Source organism: Oncorhynchus nerka, linkage group LG3 (genome assembly GCF_034236695.1).
Source record: "Oncorhynchus nerka isolate Pitt River linkage group LG3, Oner_Uvic_2.0, whole genome shotgun sequence".
Classification (NCBI taxonomy): Eukaryota; Metazoa; Chordata; class Actinopteri; order Salmoniformes; family Salmonidae; genus Oncorhynchus; species Oncorhynchus nerka.
Genome location: NC_088398.1, coordinates 12,872,102 through 12,897,649, shown reverse-complemented (window position 1 = coordinate 12,897,649; position 25,548 = coordinate 12,872,102). Strand labels below are relative to the sequence as shown.

Genomic DNA, 25,548 nt, shown 5'->3' with positions numbered 1-25,548 from the left:
GACTCACAATAGAGCTCTGTGATTGGCTGAGCAGAGAGTGTCCTGAGGCTGGTGGTCCTCTATAGACATGGTGTTCGACTTTAGATTGCTTAGTACTACTACAGTAAATCTACAGTACTAGACAATAGGCAAATAAAAATTGAATCAAATGTGGGGGAACATTATTAGGATATAACATATTTTCAACTATCAATAATAAAGCAGCCATGAGTTCCCTGGTGATGGGAGAGTCTCTCTCTCTTTCTCCCTCTCTCCCCTCTCCATCCATCTTTCACCATCTCTCTCTCTCTTTCTCTCTCCCTCTCTCCCCTCTCCATCCATCTTTCACCATCTCTCTCTCTCTCTTTCTCTCTCCCCTCTCCATCCATCTTTCACCATCTCTCTCTCTCTCTTTCTCTCTCCCTCTCTCCCCTCTCCATCCATCTTTCACCCTCTCTCTCACTCTCTCGTTCTATTCTCTCTCTCTCCATATTCCTTTTATTAATTTGTCGGCATAAGAAGCGTCTAATTGCAGCTCAGGCAGAGTGAGCCAGAGAGCTTTTCAAACAGCCCTCAGAAATCAAATTAATTGTTTTATGAGAGAGATAAGTCTAGTGTCAATTACACATCTTACATAAAGTTGTGAGATTAAATAATAATGGATTGAAAACCATAGGGAAAAATGTGTGTGTGTGTGTGTGTGTGTGTGTGTGTGTGTGTGTGTGTGTGTGTGTGTGTGTGTGTGTGTGTGTTTGTGTAAGCAGGTGAGTATGTGTTCAAATCAAATCAAATTGTATTCGTCACATGCGCTGAATAAAACAGGTGAAATGCTTACTTTACAAGCCCTTAACACTTATTTTTCTTAAAACTGCAATGTTTTAAGTAAAAAATAGAAACATAACAAATAATTAAAGAGTTAATTAATTCACCCCAGTCTGAGGTCCTGAGTGCTCTGGAGCAGGTTTTCATCAAGGATGTCTCTGTACTTTGCTCCATTCATCTTTCCCTCAAGCCTGACCAGTATCCCAGCCACAATGCTTCACCATAGGGTTGGTGCCAGGTTTCCTCCAGATGTGCCACTTGGCATTCAGGCCAAAGAGTTCAATCTTGGTTTCATCAGACCAGGGAATCTTGTTTCTGATCGGTCTGAGGGTCTTTAGGTGCCTTAGATGGAGGCAACTGTATTCTTGGGGACCTTCAATGCGGCAAACATTTTTTGGTACCCTTCCCCTGAACTGTGCCTCAACACAATCCTCTTTCAGAGCTCCAGGGACACTTACTTCGACCTCATGGCTTGGTTTTTGCTCTGACATGCACTGTCAACTGTGGGACCTTATATAGACAGGTGTGTGCCTTTCTAAATAAGGTCCAATGAATTGAATTTACCACAGGTGGACTCCAATCAAGTTGTAGAAACATCTCAAGGATGATCAATGGAAACAGGATGCACCTGAGCTCAATTTCTGTTTAGAATATGTATATAAATAAAGTTTCAGTTTTTTTCTGTATTTCCGCAAACATTTCTAAATGTTTTCGCTTTGTCATTATGGGGTTTTGTGTGTAGATTGATGAGGATTTTACATTTACATTTACATTTAAGTCATTTAGCAGACGCTCTTATCCAGAGCGACTTACAAATTGGTGCGTTCACCTTAAGACATCCAGTGGAACAGCCACTTTACAATAGTGCATCTAAATCTTTTAAGGGGGGAGGGGGTGAGAAGGATTACTTTATCCTATCCTAGGTATTCCTGAAAGAGGTGGGGTTTCAGGTGTCTCCGGAAGGTGGTGATTGACTCCGCTGTCCTGGCGTCGTGAGGGAGTTTGTTCCACCATTGTGGGGCCAGAGCAGCGAACAGTTTTGACTGGGCTGCGCGGGAACTGTACTTCCTCAGTGGTAGGGAGGCGAGCAGGCCAGAGGTGGATGAACGCAGTGCCCTTGTTTGGGTGTAGGGCCTGATCAGAGCCTGGAGGTACTGAGGTGCCGTTCCCCTCACAGCTCCGTAGGCAAGCACCATGGTCTTGTAGCGGATGCAAGCTTCAACTGGAAGCCAGTGGAGAGAGCGGAGGAGCGGGGTGACGTGAGAGAACTTGGGAAGGTTGAACACCAGACGGGCTGCGGCGTTCTGGATGAGTTGTAGGGGTTTAATGGCACAGGCAGGGAGCCCAGCCAACAGCGAGTTGCAGTAATCCAGACGGGAGATGACAAGTGCCTGGATTAGGACCTGCGCTGCTTCCTGTGTGAGGCAGGGTCGTACTCTGCGGATGTTGTAGAGCATGAACCTACAAGAACGGGCCACCGCCTTGATGTTAGTTGAGAACGACAGGGTTTTCTATTTATTTAATCCATTTGAGAATAAGGCTGTAACGTAACAAAATGCAGAAAATGTCCATGAATTCTGAATACTTTCTGAATGCACAGAACCAATCAAAAGTTAGCACACACCTACTCATTCCAGGGTTAGTCTCTTTGCTTATTTGAGCTGTTCTTGACAAAATATGAACTTGGTATTTTATGAAAAAGGGCTATCAAACAAAAATGTAACAAAAACACAGGGTTGAAACCCCAAAAAAGAGCGAGGAGCACCTTGAATAAATAACACACGCGCACGATGATTAACACATGGAATGAGACCACGTAATCATCTGCGCAGACCACAAGAGTTTGAAAGCCCAAAACACACAGCACAGGTACTCACACGCACCAACGGACATTGTAACAATAATCGACAAGACCATGGAAACCAAAGGGAACATAAATACAAATACTAATCAGTGGGAATAGGGGACAGGTGTGCGTGATGAAAGTTCCGGGGAGATCCATGACAGAAACAAAATCCACAAATTAACTTTTAACAAGGCACACCTGTTAACCTCTCTAGGGTAGGGGGCAGCATTCAGAATTTTGGATGAAAAGCATGCCCAAATTAAATGCCCTGCTACTCGGGCCCAGAAGATATGATATGCATATAACTGGTAGATATGGATAGAAAACACTCTAAATTTTCCAAAACTGTTAAAATAGTGTCTGTGAGTATAACAGAACTGATTTAGCAGGCGAAAACCTGAGAAAAATCCATTCAGGACGTAGTTTTTTTGTTGGTTTTGTAGTGTTCTATTCAATGCCATTACAGTATCCATTGACTTAGGACTTAGTCTTTAGAAATTGTTTCAGGCTTGTATTATTATAAATGAGGGAGTAAGACCAGTCTGAATGAGTGGACCCTAACGTGACTCAGAGTTTTTTCAGGCGCATGTGCATTTCTTGTTTACCTTTTATATTAACAACGTTATTGTCCGGTTGAAATATTATAGATCATTTAGGCTAAAAAACAACCTGAGGATTGAATATAAACATCGTTTGACATGTTTCTATGAACTTTACGGATACAATTTGGATTTTTTTGTCTGATTGTTTTGACTGAGTTTGAGCCTGTGGATTACTGAAGAAAACGTGCTAACAAAATGGAGGTTTTTGGATATAAAGAGACTTCATCGAACAAAAGGAACATTTATTGAGTAAATGAATGTCTTCTGATTGCCACCATATGAAGATCAACAAAGGTAGGGGATTAATTTGATCTCTATTTCTGAGTTTTGTAACGCTTCTGCTTGGCTGGTTACTGTTTGTAATAATTTGTCAACTGGGCTATGTTCTGGGCTAGGTATGTTCTGGGCTAGGTATGCTTTCACCGAAAAGCATTTTATAAATATGACACTGGTTGGTTTAACAAGAAGTTAATCTTTAAACCTATGTAAAATATGTTTTGTTTTCTGAATTTTTATAATGAGCATTTCTGTAATTGAATTTGGCGCTCTGCAACCTCACTGGATGTTGGCCAGATGACTACCTCATGAAGCTGATTGAGAGAATGACAAGAGTGTGCAAAGCTCTCATCAAGTCAAAGGTTTGCTACTTTGAAGAATGTAAAATATAAAATATATTTTGATTTGTTTAACACTTTTTTAGGCTACTACATGACTCCATATGTGTTAGTTCATAGTTTTTATTTCTTCACTATTACTGTAGAAAATATTAAAAATAAAGAAAAATCTTTGAATGAGTAGGTGTGTCCAAACTTTTGACTGGTACTATATATATATATAACTACCGTTCAAAAGTTTGGGATCACTTAGAAATGTCCTTTTGCATGAAAACATACACGAACTTAGTTGCAAAATGAATAGGAAATACAGTCAAGACGTTGACAAGGTTATAAATAATGATTTTTAATTGAAATAATAACTGTGTCCTTCAAACTTTGCTTTTGTCAAAGAATCCTCCATTTGCAGCAATTACAGCCTTGCAGACCTTTGGCTTCTAGTTGTCAAGTTGTTGAGGTAATCTGAAGAGATTTCACCCCATGCTTCCTGAAGCACCTCCCACAAGTTGGATTGGCTTGATGGGCACTTCTACGTACCGTACGGTCAAGCTGCTGCCACAACAGCTCAATAGGGTTGAGATCCGGTGACTGAGCTGGCCACTCCATTATAGACAGATTACCAGCTGACTGCTTCTTCCCTAAATAGTTATTGCATAGTTTGGAGCTGTGCTTTAGGTCATTGTCCTGTTGTAGGAGGAAATTGGCTCCAATTAAGCAGCGTCCACAGGATATGGCAATGGCGTCCACAGGATATGGCATGGCTTTTCAAAATGGAGTGATGGCCTTCCTTCTTCAAGATCCCCTTTACCCTGTACAAATCTCCCACTTTACCACCACCAAAGCACTCCCAGACCATCACATTGCCTCCACCATGCTTGACAGATGGCGTCAAGCACTCCTCCAGCATCTTTTCATTTTGTCTGCATCTCACGAATGTTCTTCTTTGTAATCCAAACACCTCAAACTTAGATTTGTCAGTTCATAACACTTTTTCCCAATCTTCCTCTATCCAGTGTCTGTGTTCTTTTGCCCATCTTAATCTTTTCTTTTTCTTTTAATCTTTTCTTTTTATTGGTCATACTGAGATATGTCTTTTTCTTTGCAACTCTGCCTGGAAGGCCAGCATCCCGGAGTCGCCTCTTCACTGTTGACGTTGAGACTGGTGTTTTGAGGGTACCATTTAATGAAGCTGCCAGTTGAAGACTTGTGAGGTGTCTGTTTCTCAAACTAGACACTCTTAAGTACTTGTCCTCTTGCTCAGTTGTGCACCGGGCCTCCCACTCCTCTTTCTATTCTGGTTAGTGCCAGTTTGCGCTATTCTGTGAAGGGAGTAGTACACTGCGTTGTTGGAGAACTTCAGTTTCTTGGCAATTTCTAGCATGGAATAGCCTTAATTTCTCAGAACAATAATAAACTGACGAGTTTCAGAAGAAAGGTCTTTGTTTCTAGCCATTTTGAGACTGTAATTGAACCCACAAATGCTAAAGATCCAGATACTCAACTAGTCTAAAGAAGGCCAGTTTTATTGTTTATTTATTCAGGACAGCCGTTTTCACCTGTGCTAATATAATTGCAAAAGGTTTTCTAATGATCAATTAGCCTTTTAAAATGATAAACTTGGATTAGCTAACACAACGGGCCATTGGAACACAGGAGTGATGGTTGCTGATAATGGGTCTCTGTACGCCTGTGTAGATATTCCATTAAAAATAAATATAATTTACAACATAAACAATGTCTACACTGTATTTCTGATTAATTTGATGTTATTTTAATTGACCAAAAATGTGCTTTTGTTTAAAAAACAAGGACATTTCTAAGTGACCCTAAACTTTTGAATGGTAGTATGTGTAATAGATATATATCACACACACACACAAACCAACAAGAGACAAATAAGAATAGAGGATAAATATTTTAACACTGATCTGTCATTGAGCTTGACATAATAGGATCACCACTGCAGACTGTCCACTGTCCCCAATGACTCTGGTCACTAAATATTAGCTGCATTTATACTAACTACTATTATCTGTTGTTATCTCAGCAGGCGATTCTCCCCTTCATCAGCCCAAGACCCAGCCAGCTCGGACAAAGAGATGTCTGGTCTAAAAACTAGTGATGTCATCTCAGACATTTTGATTCACATTCTGATGGAAGGGTCCTTTCTATTTTACTTCCGCTTATTAAGTCATAAAGGGTCCGGAAAAATTATTCAGATACAATTGCATAGATGTTCTAACCCAGAAATGTCTTCTGGAATGTTGCCCAGTTCCATAATGTGTCATAATGACTCTGGTCCTGGCCTGAGTCTCTGGGTCTGATGATGGTTTCAGGTCAGGATGGACACAGCTCTAGACTGAGGATATGGTGTAGTCAGTGAACATGGTCAATATTCACTCCACACAGGCATCATCATCATCATCAGAAAAAATCATTAAAGGTCTGGCTCATGCTTGACCCTCAAAACAATAAAAAATACAATAATCAATAAGTATATATTACTGAACACTTGTCTGTTTTGTTATTTGAAATCGACATGGCAAAAAGGTCAGCTACCATTTGGCGGCCTGCAGCTTTGCCGTTAGCGCTAACCTAATTAAAGCTATTGCTAATCTGATAATATTACCTTGAGACCTGCTGGCCATAATTCAACAAGGTCACATTTACACTGAGCTACTAAACTAGCACTCATGTGTGTCTTCAAAACAGATAACTACATACATTCGTGTGTGTGTGTGTGTGTGTGTGTGTGTGTGTGTGTGTGTGTGTGTGTGTGTGTGTGTGTGTGAGCTCAGATCAAATGTTGCCTTGATAAGTAATGACAACTACATGTAAACAACACACAAACAGCACAAATAAGACTGTCTCCAAGGTCCTTGTGTCCTTGTTGATGTGTTTTCAGACTTCAGTGAGGACAGTCAGATCATTCTGTCTGTGGTGTTGTGTTCTCATACATCAATGAGGACAGTCAGGTCATTCTGTCTGTGGTATTGTGTTCTCAGACATCAATGAGGACAGTCAGGTCATTCTGTCTGTGGCGTTGTGTTCTCAGACATCAATGAGGACAGTCAGGTCGTTCTGTCTGTGGTGTTGTGTTCTCAGACATCAATGAGGACAGTCAGGTCGTTCTGTCTGTGGTGTTGTGTTCTCAGACATCAATGAGGACAGTCAGGTCATTATGTCTGTGGTGTTGTGTTCTCAGACATCAACGAGGACAGTCAGGTCATTATGTCTGTGGTGTTGTGTTCTCAGACATCAACGAGGACAGTCAGGTCATTATGTCTGTGGTGTTGTGTTCTCAGACATCAACGAGGACAGTCAGGTCATTATGTCTGTGGTGTTGTGTTCTCAGACATCAACGAGGACAGTCAGGTCATTATGTCTGTGGTGTTGTGTTCTCAGACATCAACGAGGACAGTCAGGTCATTATGTCTGTGGTTTTGTGTTCTCAGACATCAACGAGGACAGTCAGGTCATTATGTCTGTGGTGTTGTGTTCTCAGACATCAATGAGGACAGTCAGGTCATTCTGTCTGTGGTGTTGTGTTCTCAGACATCAATGAGGACAGTCAGGTCATTCTGTCTGTGGTGTTGTGTTCTCAGACATCAATGAGGACAGTCAGGTCATTCTGTCTGTGGTGTTGTGTTCTCAGACATCAATGAGGACAGTCAGGTCATTCTGTCTGTGGTGTTGTGTTCTCAGACATCAATGAGGACAGTCAGGTCATTCTGTCTGTGGTGTTGTGTTCTCAGACATCAATGAGGACAGTCAGGTCATTCTGTCTGTGGTGTTGTGTTCTCAGACATCAATGAGGACAGTCAGGTCATTCTGTCTGTGGTGTTGTGTTCTCAGACATCAATGAGGACAGTCAGGTCATTCTGTCTGTGGTGTTGTGTTCTCAGACATCAATGAGGACAATCAGGTCATTATGTCTGTGGTGTTGTGTTCTCAGACATCAATGAGGACAGTCAGGTCTGAGAAAGTAAAGAGTTGTGCTTCTTTACCCCGTCTTCCTTATCCTCACCTTCAGCTGAAGCAGCCAAACAGTAGGATTGCTCATGTGTTTTGCTAAAGCTCTCACTTTCTCTCTCTCATCTCTCTCTTTTTCACTTTCTGTCCACTGCATAAAAAAAGACCTAAGGCCGACAAACTGAGTCTCTAACAACAAAAGAGAGGAAAAAAGAAAAGCAAGAAAAACATCTATGGACAGTGAAATTGCCCTGTCACATAAAAATACTCATTATTGAGATAAATCATCCCCATTCTATTCCCCAAATAATATCCATCCCCCCACCGATCACCAACACCTGTTATCACAGCAACACACACACACACACACACACACACACACACACACACACACACACACACACACACACACACACACACACACACACACACACACACACACACACACACACACACACACACACACACACACACACACAGAGAGACACACACATTATTTAACAGTCTTATAAACAGTCTATTGAATGATGACGAGACAATCAAAAACACGATCCCATTGTGTGACTCCTTATTAAAACACAACAATGCTTAGAGATGTGGAGGACATACAGTGCTTAATTTGATCCGGATCTTACCGACACAGGACCGAACACCTCCCGGTACCTCTTTTGGCATGAACATTTTAAATTGATAATAAAAGCTATCATTTGAGTTGCCTCTTTGTTAATTCTCTGTTTGTCAGTATGAAAGTAGCCTGTCATTTTGATCATTTGTGCAGTATTATGGTGCTTTCAAGACAACTGGAAAGGTTGTAAAGGTGTTGGAAGTCTGAGTTGGATGACCATTCAAAATGACTTTGCCCAGTCGGTGCTAGTTTTGTCCCCCAAGTTCCCAGTTTCCTTGAATGCACTGAAGTCGTAAGTAGGAGATTTCAAGTTCCGCTTTCCGAGTTCCCAGTTGTTTTGAACGCAGCATTCAAAAAGATTATGCCAAAGTATTCAGTCATGTAAAAAGACGTAGAATTGAAATGTGTTTAAAAAAGGCAAACGTTTTCCCAGACCCAAGGCCATTAAAAATGTTCCCCATGCGTGTAACTTCTCTAACACTTCTACTCTACTGCTCTATGCCACTATGCAAATGAAATGATATGCATGCAATGTTTTATTATTATCACGGTGAATTTTTTTCTCATGTGTTTTCCAGTACCTCAGAGCTCCCCAGGTCCCCCCACCCCAACTCTCTTTTTGTTCCTGTACCTCCCGATTTACAAAGGAAGCACTGAGGCCATACAAGCGAACATTACCATTTCAAGTTCAATGGGTTCGCATGCACAAACTGTTGATTTATTGTGACAAAACGCTAAATTGTAGTTGGTCCCATCCGATAACATGGACCTCGTTAGCCATATGCTAACCTCAACAGGTGGCACTGATTATATCCTGGCACAACTTCTTCATCAGCCCATGAAAGATCTTAGACTTTATATTCACAAACCACTGGCATTTCTTAAAATAGGTCAACCGCTTTAAACCTACAAACCTTCAAGGTTTACTTGTTCTGTTGGTCTGTAACAAAATGGTCTGTGACAAAATGTAATGTGCCAATATTGCACTGATGCATCCTTGACTAGGTTACTAGCTACTACTAACATTTGACAACATTTTCTTGTTTTTGCATATATGACAAAATCCCACATTGTCGTTTATCAGTTTCATACACATCCATGTACTATTATGGGAAAAATATAAATGAGATCCTTACAACATGGAGATTCTAAAACCTTGCCACAATCTGCAACAATTACATGAAATAGGCAATTTGCACAGAGAGCAATTTGACAAATGAGTGAAATACACATGATAGTTGCTTTGATGATCAGAACATGATGTTGGACATGCCGCCCATCCATGAACAAAGGTTGGAAAGTGTCCAACTACTTCCACGATTATAATTGGCTGATTAACTTGTGCCAGGATATAATCAGTGCCACCTGTTGGAATTAGCATAAGGCTAACTTGTACCATGTTGCCTGATGGGACGAGCTACAATTTAGAGTTCGGTCACATGCAAGTACGTTTTAATTGGCTGATATGCATTTTGTGTGCGAGAACCCATTTAACTTTAAATGCTTGCTTATGTTTGGAAGTATGTTCCCAAGTCTGACATGCAGTCTAGCAATATGAAACAAACACACCCCGTCCTAAAACAAGCTGGTTAATGATAACAAAATAGCAACAAACAGTGAACCTGACACTATCTCCCTCCCTCCCTCTCAGGTGTTCACCTCCGCGGTCGACCCCCCTATTATCACCCCATTCTGATCTCCAGATCGGTGGATGAGGGGATAAAATAAAGGACTAAAGGAGGGGGAGCTGTCTTTGTGTGGAGCTGGAGCCCACAAAGGTAGTGTTATCTCTGTTTGTTCTCTGTCACAGTGCTGGCCCTGGGGATCCAAACACAAGCAGACAAGCTGGCCAGGACACACACACACACACACACCCACTACAGCACAGAGACCGAGGAGTGATCTAGGCTCCACACGCATCACACTCACAGGCAGGTTGATCTCTGTCTGTGTCTACCAGCATGTGTATATCAAATAACAAACATAGAGCTTCACCAATGGGCTTAGCCGTGTCTCTCAAGAGGAGAGGGTTAGGAGGAAGGGTTAAATCCATCAAACTGCACTAAAGCCCCGTTCACACAGCCTATACTGGAGGAGGATCAACACTCCCTGGATGTAATGCAGTGCCTCCATTCCAGCTGGTTCTTTAGCTGCTTTAGCCTAGTCAGTTTTTAACCAGAGACAGACAATACCCCTTAAACATTCAATTACACACAAGTGTAACCAACCTGATTTCGCACCTGAGTCTTATGATTGGCATGTTAGGTCACTGTCCTAAAAAAGTAGGCTTTGGCTTTGGAGCTAAAGCAAGTCATCAGATCTCAGGCAAGGTTTACTGCGAGTGGGATTTCAACAAACCATCTGTGTTACAGAAGCGTCTGAAAGAAATCTCCCGTTACTATAACCACTGAGGTGTTATGAGTTTCCACGGTGATGAGTTGGCCGTCTAGTCTGCTCTGCTAGCTGGGCGGATCGCGCCAGGCACCCACAGGGGAGAAAAGGGTTATCAGTCCCCAGTCACACGACAGCTCTCTCCCCTCCCTAATTGGCCAAACTGCTTAATTGGCATTGGAAACCATAGAGACAGTGGTTCTGGCAGCAGCCTTAATACGCTGAAGAAGACACCTTTATTTAAGTGAAGTTGGGCTGGGTGAGGTGTCTATGGCAATGCACTGACTGAAGCAACATCATTTCATTTACCACTGGAAAGGGAAGCTGAGAGATTACAACAAGAGAGTGTGAAGGAGGCTGTACCAATGATTTAAGCAGCACTGCAAAGCTACTTACTTTTAACTACAGTGTCTGTCTTCCTAAAGAAATGTAAAAACAGTTGCTGTTTTTCAGCCTTTGTTCCCTAAATGTATTCAACAAAGTGCTAATTTGAGAGTGGTTTTTATTTCCTGCTAAAATAATTTCCTACACGGATAAGTTATAGTGTAGTTATGTTGTGATAGGGTGGGCAAATAGCATGCAATGATTAGGAGAGCACTTTAAAGAGAATCTTTGAATCTTCAATCTGTTTATACAGGTAGGTATATGGGACAGGACCATATGATGATGAATCCTTTTTTCAGGGATGAGAGCAACAATTAAAACAGTAGAGAAAGAAAAAAACAACATGGAACAAAGTCACGTCCATGACTGAGGTTGACTTCTAAAGGAGATCGCCATTACAAACATCCCACTGGGCACAGACGTCAGTTCATCGTCTAGTTATGATTTACAATGAGTTGTCAGCTAACATAAATTCAACATAAAATCAACAAAAAAAGGTTTAGGTTAAATGTTGGGTGAAAAAATGACAACGTTCCCTTATGTTGATGACTTTTTGCATTGAAATGGAATGGAAACAACATTGATTGCTCAGTGGGAAGAGCCATGTAACAACCTGTGAAATTGTGTTACCTAGTTCCTACTCTGTTGACTGTCCTGTCTGAACAGTTGTCTAGCACAGTGGTTCGGCAGGGGTCTTTATCAGTGAGGTGTCAGTCACACCTCTGAGCCACACGTGCAGACAAATAGCCCATACAGGTGAGTGTCAATAACACTTTAAAGAGCGTTGGTTCACGTGGCGCGAGGCGAGGAATGCTGAAGGGCGACCTTCACAGCCAGTAGAGAACAGAGGGTGTGAAGTACCTTGACAGTTTCATTTGTTTGAGAGGACTTAAGAGGTGTTCCTCTCTGCACTTGTTTGATTCGATTGTCAATGACAGATGTGGAGAAGACAAACTGTGTGTGTGTGTGTGTGTGTGTGTGTGTGTGTGTGTGTGTGTGTGTGTGTGTGTGTGTGTGTGTGTGTGTGTGTGTGTGTGTGTGTGTGTGTGTGTGTGTGTGAGAGAGAGAGAGAGAGACAGGCTCTCACATGCATACAAACATAGAGTGGTGAGAAGGTGATTTTCCTGAGGGGTAACTATTCATTATTCTACAAACCTCCTCTCGTTAATCTGTGCTCATACACCACTCCTCGACTCATCTCTCTCTCTCTCTCTCTCTCTCGCTCTCTCTCTCTCTCTCTCTCCATCTGGTCCTGGCATGTCTCTAAAGGACTACAGATTTGATCTGACCTATTTTTAACTGACCATTCAGAAAAAGAAAATACCCTAACAAGCTAGAAGCGATCACAGTTTTTGAGTACAGCTACAACAGCGAAAAGCACACCCTTCCCCCTTCACATATCACGGTAACACATCAGTGTCCTCGTCATACAGAACCCCCCTGTCACGCGGGACTAGGTGGGTGAAGGAATCAGACGCAGAGAGTTCCAATGGGGTAAAGTGCTCTTTACTTCGGCACACAAAATGATAAGCCCAACAATACAGGGCGCGGACATACAACGTGACAACCCAAAAAACACAGGGTGCCAAGTTCAGAAAATAAATCCACCTCTACCTAAAATGCACACACGTAACATAAAGACGATCCTGCACAAAACAAGGGCGGGTCTACCTACTAAATATAGGGAACCTCATTAAACCAAACAACAGAAACACAAGTGAAACTAATAAGACAAAACAAACAGACAAACGAAAAAGGGATCGGTAGCGGCTAGTAGGACGGTGACGACGACCGCCGAGCACCGCCCGAACAGGCAGGGGAGCCAACTTTGGCAGAAGTTGTGACACCCCCAGAATTCAACACCGATATGTCAGAGTCACATGACTACATTTTAGAACACCAACTCAAGAAGATTAAGAATAACAATAAAATAATCTAAACCACAATACCTGGGAATTATATAACTTCTGGGAGGCAGGATATTGTCTAACAAACTGAAGAGTGTGTTCTGGGGCCAACAGTACACATCCAGCTGGTGAAACCTAATCTCCTGGGGCGATGGAAGGGAGGCAAGCAGACGTCCAAGTCAACAGAGAAGCAGACCAAGATTCTGACCCCCAAGCTGGCCACTGCGCTACAGACACACAACACACACACACATTACACACACACCAACGCCCCAAGTACTCACACAAGCCCACGGCTCAGTGACAAATGGAAGGGTGTGCTGGCATATTTCATTAGACCAGCTGCACCCACAGGGTGTGTGTGTGTGTGTGTGTGTGTGTGTGTATGTGTGAGAGAGAGAGAGAGAGGGGGAGACAAAGTGAAATCGGGCAACTCCTAACTGACCCAATTCCAAATCATATCTGCTCTAAAATCATCTTCTAGGAATAGCTTTTCATACGTTTTAATTCTCATGTCTCTGATAAAACATTAGCACCTGAATTCTAATATGTGTCCTGAAACATCCTCTGGATCAAGCCAGTTGTGTCGTTCCATTACTGGATGGGTGGTCACAGATTTGGTGGAGCAGCTTGTGGACTTGGCCTGCCATGAGAAAGAGTAATGTCATTTGGCTGATGAACCAAACACTACTGTGGCTCCCCCTTACTTACCTTCCTACCCTACTGCAGAGAAACAAACACTCTGCATGAAATAATGCCATCATTGCCATGCATCAATGGCTGTCTATGGGAGGCCTGCCTGACTGAGTCCCACTGCCAGTGCTGCCAGCCTACATGGCTCATCCCTGGCTCTGTGTCTGGGAGACCTGTGGGAGTCTTCTTCCCAGGGAAGGGTGGCTGTTCTGGGCTTGGCATGAGAGAGGCAGCCTCGTCCTCTGTGGTTGTGGGGCTTCCTGACCCTTGCTGGGGAGAGGAGCCAACTGGACATCCACACTGTGGCCTTCTGGTGCCTCTTTCTCTGCCTGCCACATGCTTCACCCTGCGGCTATCTGTTTCCTGGATCCCTCACAGCATCACCATGGCTACACAACCCCCAGAAAGATAAGGGGGAACACACACATACACATGGCTGCACATGGTTAATGTCTATGGCAAAAACATTTGAAATGTTATTGAACAATGAATAATGTGTGAGAAGATGTATCACAGTACATGAAGCAGAATCATTAGGACTATAGCCAACCATCAAGAGATAAAATGACATTTCAGAAGAAAAAAAATAAAAAAAAGAGGCTACTATAAGGCTACCTTTACACAGGCATCCCAATTCTGATCTTTTGACCAATCAAATTAGATATTTTCAAATCATATCGTTTTCAGAGCTAATCGCATTAGTCAAAATACCAATTAGTGGAAACAAGATCAGAATTGGGCTGCCTGTGTAAACAAAGCCCAATAGACATGGCTGGGACTTATTGGTTCTGACAAGATAATCCCAACCCTGCAGCAATGACATTCATCAACACAGAAAACACCTCAACAAGTCATCTGGGCACGCACACTTGTGGACTTTCCAACTGAGGCTCAAGCTGTGTCTAGTGACATACTGTAAGTGTGACATAATTATGATCATTCTCAAGCTGGCTAGAGACGTGATTGCATACTTTGGGTCGGGGTGACACTTTTCTGGAATCTTGACTCTGACGCTTCATAGCAGAGGGTGGTAACAATCCATCTGCAGTGTGTTTGTGAGTCATGATAATCATGACAGATACCCAAAGGTAGCAGGTATAAAAAAATGTGTTGCTTCCACAAATGGAGAATTATGAGTGCTCTAAACAAAAATAAAAACGTTACATTTCGATTAACATAATAGATGGTTGATTTAATTTAAATGAATATCTGTGCTGTGATATGTAGTGTGTGATGGATCATATCTGTCATTGTTTTACATATTTTAACCACACTAATTGCTTGTCTAATTTTCTGACCCACGTACACACGTAGGTTTACACACACACGTAGGTTTACACACACACGTAGGTTTACACAACTCACACATTATTAATAGATCATCAATTTCTCCTGCTTAGTTTTTTTCTGGAGGTTTTCGTTCCTTCTCCAGCATTGTAAACTCTGGCATCTCATTGCCCTTGCCAATACTTCCTGGAACGAACAGAGTTGTGAGGCAGAACCAGGAACTCATTTCATTAGTGTCCGGCTGCCATTGGTGAATAATTAGGGTCTGTCCTCCGTCTGCGCTAGCCGGGCCCAGAGTTCTGAGAGGTTAATAACCAGTAACAATCAATTACTTAACTAATCTGATACGATCAATAAGGTCCTCCAATTCACGAAGCATGCAGCCAGAAGAGGGGTAGAATACGATAAAACCTTTGACATGTTGTAATGGGATGTTTTTATTAGAATAGACAATAAAATAACAAATGGTGTACATATACTATGTGCATGTATTTACAGTCTTAATGTTGATATTACACTGGTGGAATCTGCAGAATACAAACTGGTTAAAAAAATAGATCAATTAAGTTTATAGTGTTTGTTATAATACAATGAAAAGTGGTCCAAGCCCTAGTGTTCCCCGTAGTAGGTTGCCACATCAAAATAACTATTTTCACCATGAGAGTTTAATCTCAGATAAAAGAAGACAGAATCATGTAGAAAGCAGACAAGCAGGAGCACCAAAATTGGTGCTTTTATGGAGGTTTGTTATAAACGGTCTTCCATTTGACCCATATACTGGACATTCATTTTGCCTGACCCAGTCTCTGTGTCCTCTGAGAGAACATTGGTGTACCGGCAAACTTTTAATTGTCCCATCAACCCTTTAGTCGGCTTCTCTTGTATCGGAGTGCATCTGAGTTCGCATGAGAACTGATTATTTTAAATCATGTCTAACCCTCCGTCCAGCCATTACTCACACATCACAGACCACTGGCCTTGTTATTGGGAATCGAAGATGGCCACGCCTCCTTGTCCGTCTTGATCCACAAATTAGTAAATCCACAGCTATGGCCTACTCCTCCATTTGTCTCCTTCCTTCACAATGGGGCCTCAATTACTACCCAGGATTCAGTCTCTTACTTACAGTATGCAATCATAACAATTTCTATCCCATCCTACCATCTCACCTCAGATCATGCTCAACATAATCTTTCGATTGGGAGGAAAATAGTTTTAATGATATGCCTGTTTTATATATACATTGAAAATTGTTCCCTTAATTACACTACCATTGTGATGACTTGTTGTTGAATTACTCTTTTTTTTCCTACCTGGGCAATCTAATCAAGTTAACAGTGTAATGGAGAAAATGACCTTGGAATAGTAATTGATGCAGACAGTCTTGATGATAATAGTGTAATTAATGAGAGTAGTTGACCTAGGAATGATTTGATAACACAGACAAAATAATAACTGAATGACAACCTCAAGAGTTCATCATCAAGATGTCCTCCCTCCTCCGATCTTTGAGATATGATTATAAGTTGGCAACAGCATCACAAACAATCACATTCATCAAACAATGGATGGTTATGTCCTGATTCCATTTGATTTGAGGTGAGTCAGATTTAAAGGTCCTGATTTGGCCTCGTTTTAGATTTGGTTCATTAAGAAATGCTAGCGGCCATGACTGAATTCAAACGTGTGGTTTGATGTGGGTGTCTCGTGTGTTTGCAGTTGGGAAGCGTTAGCCAAATTATTTCGCAAATTAGCTTCAGCCAGCTGGCGTGTGATCGAGCAAAGTTGGTTTGACTTTGGATAGCCCATCTCTGGGGATAGTTAGGGACTGTCACAAAATTACACAATGTAAATGAGACAATATTTTCATGTTGCACACTTTATACCTTTCTCAATAAATGTTTACAACATGTGAATATATACACTTTAATTGGTTTTTAAGTCATTGACATTTGGAGATTTTGGAATTTTAACATATTGTCCCATATACATTGTGTAATTTTCTGATGGTCCCTAACTAGCCCCGTAAGGATATCCAAAGTCAACCCAAATTTAACAAGGGCATTACGATTGGGTCGCCTGCAGCTGAACTCCAAATTGATGATTACTTGTGTGCTGCCAGTTGTGGGCATTTGGGCAGGATGAAAACAAACCCAACCTTTATTTACATTGTGATTCCGTTCACGACCACAAATTTCACAAAACTCTGTTTTGGATGAGACTGACTTTTTCCCCCCAAAATTAACCTATTTACACTTTGTTGTCAATTTTGACAGTTGAATAAATGTTTCTGACTCATGTCGATGCCAGGCTGTTTTTTAAATGAGAAGTTGGTTTTAGGGGCAATTGTTGTTCAGGGCACAAGGTGTGGCCAATGGGTCATCTAACTAACATACACACTGTCACATTCCATTCAGCAGCATCTGTACAGAGATTTAACATAACCAGGACCATGGACAGCGCTTATAAAGGTTACCACCAGTCAAACTATTGAGACATCAGGACCACAGACAGGGTCTGTACAGTCAATCTAACTACACCACGAACATTAACAGAGTATGTACAGTGACTCTACCCATGACAACCACGGAGAGCACCTTTCAAAGTTACCGCCAGTCAATCTAATCATATCAGTACCACAGACAGCACCTACACCCCCTGAAGCTGTACTCCAACCCTGTAGTCTGCACAATAAGGATGGGTGACATCCACCTTTGATGTTGAACCTGGCTTTTTTTCCCCTTTATAACAACACATGAAAACAAAGAGCACATAGAGATATACTTAGATCACAAGGAGATAAATGCATTGGTGTGCTGAAATACTTCAGCTTATTTGTGAGAAAAGTAGTAGCCATTACTACAGAATGGTCAATAGGAGATTACATATAAACATGCCTGACAAAAGTGAGAAGATAAGGGGGTGGTAGTTACTTGACCAGTCCACAATGAGTGCTGCACTACAGAGGTGGACTGAGACAGAGAAAAGTGGGGATGAGTCATCTATAGGATGCACCCACAAACAGAGATTGAGAGAGAGAGAGAGAGAGAGAGAGAGAGAGAGAGAGAGAGAGACAGACAGACAGACAGACAGACAGACAGACAGACAGACAGACAGACAGACAGACAGACAGACAGACAGACAGACAGACAGACAGACAGACAGACAGACAGACAGACAGAAGAGAGCAAGTGAATGGTTCAAACTTAGAGAAAGAGATTAAAAAATATATATTGTTCCATATTGTTTTCAATAAGCAATGTGGCAGAGTGAATATAGAGTATTATTATGTGTCGTAATGTGGCAGATTAAATATAGAGTATTGTTATGTGTAGTAATGTGGCAGATTAAATATAGAGTATTATTATGTGTAGTAATGTGGCAGAGTAAATATAGAGTATTATTATGTATAGTGATGTGGCAGAGTAAAGAGAGTATTATTATGTGTAGTAATGTGGCAGATTAAATATAGAGTATTATTATGTGTAGTAATGTGGCAGATTAAATATAGAGTATTATTATGTGTAGTAATGTGGCAGATTAAATATAGAGTATTATTATGTGTAGTAATGTGGCAGAGTAAATACAGAGTAGTGTTATGCGTAGTGGTGTGGCAGAGTAAGCAGAGTATTATTATGTGTAGTAATGTGGCAGATTAAATATAGAGTATTATTATACGTAGTACTGTGGCAGAGAAAAAACAGAGTAGTATTATGCGTAGTGGTGTGGCAGAGTAAATATAGAGTAGTATTATGCGTAGTGGTGTGGCAGAGTAAGCAGAGTATTATTATGTGTAGTAATGTGGCAGAGTAAGCAGAGTATTATTATGTGTAGTAATGTGGCAGATTAAATATAGAGTATTGTTATGTGTAGTAATGTGGCAGATTAAATATAGAGTATTATTATGTGTAGTAATGTGGCAGATTAAATATAGAGTATTATTATGTGTATTAATGTGGTAGAGTAAATATAGAGTATTATTATGTGTAGTAATGTGGCAGATTAAATATAGAGTATTATTATGTGTATTAATGTGGTAGAGTAAATATAGAGTAGTATTATGCGTAGTGGTGTGGCAGAGTAAGCAGAGTATTATTATGTGTAGTAATGTGGCAGAGTAAGCAGAGTATTATTATGTGTAGTAATGTGACAGAGTAAGCAGAGTATTATTATGTGTAGTAATGTGACAGAGTAAGCAGAGTATTATTATGTGTAGTAATGTGGCAGAGTAAATATAGAGTAGTATTATGCGTAGTGGTGTGGCAGAGTAAGCAGAGTATTATTATGTGTAGTATGTGTAGTAATGTGACAGTTATGTGTAAGCAGTAAGCAGAGTATTATTATGTGTAGTAATGTGGCAGATTAAATACAGAGTATTATTATGTGTAGTAATGTGGCAGATTAAATATAGAGTATTATTATGTGTAGTAATGTGGCAGATGAAATATAGAGTATTATTATGTGTAGTAATGTGGCAGATGAAATATAAAGTAGTATTATGTGTAGTAATGTGGCAGATTAAATACAGAGTATTATTATGTGTAGTAATGTGGCAGAGTAAATATAGAGTATTATTTTGCGTAGTGATGTAGCAGAGTAAACAGAGTATTATTATGTGTAGTAATGTGGCAGAGTAAATATAGAGTATTATTATGCGTAGTGATGTAGCAGAGTAAACAGAGTATTATTATGTGTAGTAATGTGGCAGATTAAATATAGAGTATTATTATGCTTAGTGATGTGGCGGAGTAAACAGAGTATTATTATGTGTAGCAATGTGGCAGATTAAATACAGAGTATTATTATGTGTAGTAATGTGGCAGAGTAACTATAGAGTATTATTATGTGTAGTACTGTGGCAGAGTAAATACAGTGCCTTCGGACAGTATTCAGACCCCTTGACTTTTTCACTTTAATTAAATCTACCTACATGTACATACTACCTCAACTAACCGGTGCCCCCGCACATTGACTCTGTACCGGCACCCCCCTGTATACAGTATATTGTTATTCTTTACTGTCCCTCTTTAATTACTTTTATATACTTTTATCTCTTATTCTTATCTTTATTTTGTTTAACTGCACTGTCGGTTTGGGTCTCGTAAGTAAGCATTTCACTGTATTCGCCGCATGTGACTAATAACATTTGATATGGTTTGATTTGGGGAATTTCTCCCATTCTTCTCTGCAGGCCCTCTCAAGCTTTGTCAAGTTGGATGGGGAATGTTGCTGCACAGCTATTTTCAGGTCTTTCCAGAGATGTTCAATCAGGTTCAATTCTGGGCTCTAACTTGGCTATTCAAGAACATTCAGAGACTATTCCCGAAGCCACTCTTGCGTTCTCTTGGCTGTGTGCTTTGTGTTGTTATCCTGTTGGAAGGCTAACCTCGCCCCAGTCTGGGGTCCTGAGCGCTCTGGAGCAGGTTTTCATCAAGGATCTCTCTGTACTTTGCTCCGTTCATCTTTGCCTCAATCCTGACTAGTCTCCCAGTCCCTATCCCTGAAAAACATCCCCACAGCATGATGCTTCCACCAACAAGCTTCACCGTAGGGATGGTGCCAGCTTTCCTCCAGACGTGACGCTTGGCATTCAGACCAAGTCGTTCAATCTTCATTTCATCAGACCAGAGTTTCTTGTTTTTCATGGTCTTTGAGTCTTTAGCTGTCTTTTGCCAAACTCCAAGCGGGATGTCATGTGCCTTTTACTGAGGAGTAGCTTCCGTCTGGCCACTCTACCTGATTGGTGAAGTTCTGCGGAGATGGTTGTCCTCCTGGAAGATTCTCCCATCTCCACAGAGGAACTCTAGAGCTCTGCCAGAGTGACCATCGGGTTCTTGGTCACCTCCCTGACCAAGGCCCTTCTCCCCCGATTGCTCAGTTTGGCCAGGCGGCCAGCTCTGGGAAGTGTCTTGGTGGTTCCAAACTTCTTCCATTTAAGAATGATGGAGGCCAATGTGTTCTTGGGGACCTTCAATGCTGCAGAAATGTTTTGGGACCGTTCCCCAGATCTCTTCCTCGACACAATCCTGTCTCGGAGCTCTACGGACAATTCCTTCAACCTCATGGCTTGGTTTTTTCTCTGACATGCACTGTAATCTCTGGATCTCTTATATAGACAGGTGTGTGCTGTTAGTTTCTAAATAAAGAGTAAAAACTCACGGACGATTAGTAAAGCTCAACCCAAGTTTTTTCACCCACAGGGTCAGACAGCTGCATAAGACAAAGCCATGTTCCCACCAGCACAAGTATATACATATACCCCAATTTAGGTGACGTGATGTGGGTAATAAACTGTTCCTTCTCCCTTACTGTGACCTGACCTGACCTTGGCTCCCATTCTTCACTAATCCACAGCTCTCCACCCTTATTAGTGACCACAGCCATGTGATTGCCTTTCCCTTACTCAGTAACATTCCAAGCCCCTGGCTCTCATTCAACCTTAATTGACTCCAGCATATACATTTCTCCTACAGAAAACCATTAACTTCTGGTGTAACAACCAGACTGTGGCTCTTCTCTTTTCCATAGGATACCTGATGATTAACAATATTTCAAGTTTGGAAGAACCCATCAGTGCCTTTCCAAATCATGTCCAGTCAATGGAATTTACCACAGGTGGACTCCAATCAAGTTGTAGAAACATCTCAAGGATACTTAATGGAAACAGGATGCATCTGAGCTCAATTTCGAGTCTCATTGCAAAGGGTCTGAATACTTATTTAAATAAGGTATTTCAGTTTTTAAAATTTTTAATACATTTGCAAAATGTTCTAAAAACCTGTTTTCGCTTTGTCATTATGGGGTATTGTGGGTAGATTGCTGAGGAAATTATCAATTTAATCCATTTTAGAATAAGGCTGTAACGTAACAAAATGTGGAAATGACTATGCATAGATGACAACAGAGAGTGGCAGTGGTGTGGAGAGGGGGGGGGGGGGCAATGTGAATGTCTGGATAGCCATTTGACTAGATATTCCGGAGTCTTATGGCTTGGGAGTAGAAGCTGTTTAGAAGCCTCTTGGACCTATACTTGGCGCTCCGGTACCGCTTGCCGTGTGGTAGCAGGGAGACCAGTCTATGACTAGGGTGGCTGGAGTCTTTGACAATTTTTAGGGCCTTCCTCTGACACCGCCTGATATAGAGGTCCTGGATGGCAGGAAGCTTGCACCCAGTGATGTACTGGGTCGTTCGCACTACCCTCTGCAGTGCCTTGCGGTCGGAGGCTGAGCAGTTGCCATACCAGGCAGTGATGCAACTAGTCAGGATGCTCTCGATGGTGCAGCTGTAGAACCTTTAGAGGATCTGAGGACCCATGCCAAATCTTTTCAATCTCCTGAGGGGGAATAGGTTTTGTCGTGCCCTCTTCATGTCTGTTGGCCCCGTCGATGAGAATGATGGGCATGCTCGGTGCTCTGTTTCATGTAGTCCACAACCATCTCCTTTGTCTTGATCACGTTGAGGGAGAGGTTGTTGTCCTAGCACCACATAGCCAGGTCTCTGACCTCCTCCCTATAGGCTGTCTCGTTGTTGTCGGTGATCAGGCTTACCACTGTTGTATCATTGGCAAATTGAATGATGGTGTTGGAGTCGTGCCTGGCCATGCAGTCATGAGTGAACAGGGAGTACAGGAGGAGGCTGAGCATGCACCCCTGACAGGCCCGTGTTGAGGATCAGCTGGCGGGTGAGTTGTTTCCTACCCTTACCACCTGGGGGCGGCCCATCATGAAGTCCAGGATCCAGTTGCAGAGGGAGGTGTTAAGTCCCAGGGTCCTTTGCTTATTGATGAGCTTTGAGGGCACTATGGTGTTGAACGCTGAGCTGTAGTCAATGAATAGCATTCTCACATAGTTGTTCCTTTTGTACAGATGAGAAAGGGCAGTGTGGAGTGCAATAGATCTGTGGATCTTTTGGGGCGGTATGCAATTTGGAGTGGGTCTAGGGTTTCTGGGATGAATGGTGTTGATGTGGGCCATGACCAGCCTTTCAAAGCACTTCATGGCTACAAACGTGAGTGCTACAGGTCGGTATTCATTTGGGCACAGGCACTATGGTAGTTTGCTTGTGTTCTTGGGCACAGGCACTATGGTAGTCTGCTTGAAATATGTTGGTATTACAGACTTGGACAGGGAGAGGTTGAAAATGTCAGTCAAGACACTTGCAAGTTGGTCAGCGCATGCTCGCAGTACACGCCCTGGTAATCTGTCTGGCCCTGCGGCCTTGTAAATGTCGACCTGTCTAAAGGTCTTACTCACATTGGCTGCGGAGAGCGTGATCACACAGTCTTCCCATACAGCTGGTCCTCTCATGCATGTTTCAGTGTTATTTACCTCGAAGTGAGCATAGAAGTTGTTTTCTCATCCGGTAGGCTTGTGTCACCGGGCATCTCTCGGCTGTGCTTCCCTTTGTAGTCTGTAATGGTTTGCAGGCCCTGGCCACATCCGACTAGGGTCAAAGCCGGTAGAGTACGACTCGATCTTAGTCTTGTATTGACGCTTTGCCTGTTTGATGGTTCGTCGGAGGGCATAGCGGGATGTCTTATAAGTTTCCGCGTTAGAGTCCCACTCCTTGAAAGCGGCAGCTCCAGCCTTTAGCTCAGTGCGGATGCTGCCTGTAATCCATTGCTTCTGGTTGGGGTATGTACATACGATCACCGTGGGGACGACGTCATCAATGCACTTATTGATGAAGCCAATGACAGATGAGGTGTACTCCTCAATGCAAGCAAAACAGTCCTGTAGTTTAGCATCTGCTTCATCTGACCACTTTTTTATCAATCTAGTCATGGGTGCTTCCTGCTTTCATTTTTGCTTGTAAGCAGGAATCAGGAGGATAGAATTATGGTCAGATTTGCCAAATGGAGGGCGAGTGAGAGCTTTGTATGCATCTCTGTGTGAAGTATAGGTTTTTCAGAGTTATTTTCCCTCTGGTTGCACATTTAACATGCTGATAAAAATTAGGTAAAACTGATTTAAGTTTCCATGCATTAAAATCCCCAGCTACTAGGAGCACCGCCTCTGGGTGAGCGTTTTCTTGTTTGCTTATGGCGGAATACAGCTCATACAATGCTATTTTAGTGCCAGCCTTAGACTGTGGTCGCTGCCGAAGGTGCTTAAACAAAGTACTGAGTAAAGGGTCTGAATACTTATGTAAATGTAAAATTTGTAACACGTTTTTTAAATATACATTTGCAAAGAAATCTAAAAACCTGTTTTTGCTTTGTCATTATGTGGTATTGTGTGTAGATTAATGAGGTGGGGGGGACGTAATACATTTTAGAACAAGGCCGTAACATAATAAAATGCGTAAAAGTCAAGTGGTCTGAATACATTTTGAATGCACCGTATAGAGTATTATTATATGTAGTAATGTGGCAGAGTAAATATAAAGTATTATTATGTGTATTGATGTGTAATAATTTGATAAGAACATAACAAAACCTGTAAACCTCATCCACGTATGACTTGCCACGTCTATGACAACCCAAAGCACATCAGCAGCAGGGGAAGGAGCTGATTGGGCAGTCGGAAACCATGTGCAAACTAATTGGCCGAGAGAGGGATAAACAGAGAGCATCAAGCATTGCTGATTGGTTGCCTGCCTGAAGAGGAAGCCGGCAGCATGCTGGCTGAGTGTTCTCTTTCAGACAGCTGAGGGTGGTTTAACAACAGACAGAGATAAGCAGATAAACAGTATATACGGTACATCCCACCATCTATCTATCTCTCCATTCCTATATGTATCACTCCATCTCCCGAGGTTATATTTTGACACACGCACACGCACACGCACACACACACACACACACACACACACACACACACACACACACACACACACACACACACACACAGGCTAGACACATAGCGTACTAACAATAACAAAGTACAATACATCTCAGTCCTTCCTGGTTCTGCTTCCTGGATGCATCAATGGAAGAGCATCCTTAATGGCTTCCTCTCTTCCCTCTCATCCCTGCCTCCTCCTCATTCCCCTCTCTCTCCTTCCATTCCCGTTGTCTCTGACCACAGCACTATTCAGATAACGAGAGAAAACAGCATGAAAAAGAAGGTTGGGTTTCCCACACATTACCTTCCTCTGGAAAGAGATATAGAGTGAGTGTCTGCTCTGAGATTCAACTCCAATTTAGCAGCAGCTTCCAGACAGCTACGGCTTAAACATCACATGACCTGCCACCTGCTCCTCCAGCACGGTCATATGACAGCTTAGGCAGTAGAAATGCACTCTGGGATATGCAGTACAGAGTGGCAAATTGACTGCGGAAATCAAGGAACAATAGCAATTACAGAGATTGAAACAGAAGAAAATAGAAAATGAAACAAAGTGGATTCATTGTTCTTAATGAATGCTTTATGCAATGAGTAATCTATGTCTGTCATTTGTATAATATACATTTCGCATGCGGTGA

The 25,548-nt window shown here is 42.0% G+C and overlaps 1 protein-coding gene across 1 annotated transcript in view; it reads right to left on the bottom strand.

Annotated features, from left to right (window-relative positions):
• Nucleotides 1–25,293, bottom strand: part of LOC115102479 (t-SNARE domain-containing protein 1-like) — a 135,023-nt gene extending 109,730 nt beyond the window's left edge. The window contains exon 1 of the mRNA XM_029622482.2: nucleotides 25,212–25,293. The gene's annotated coding sequence lies outside the window, so the exon portion shown is untranslated. The remainder of the gene's footprint in view (nucleotides 1–25,211) is intronic.
• Nucleotides 25,294–25,548: the final 255 nt, after the last annotated feature.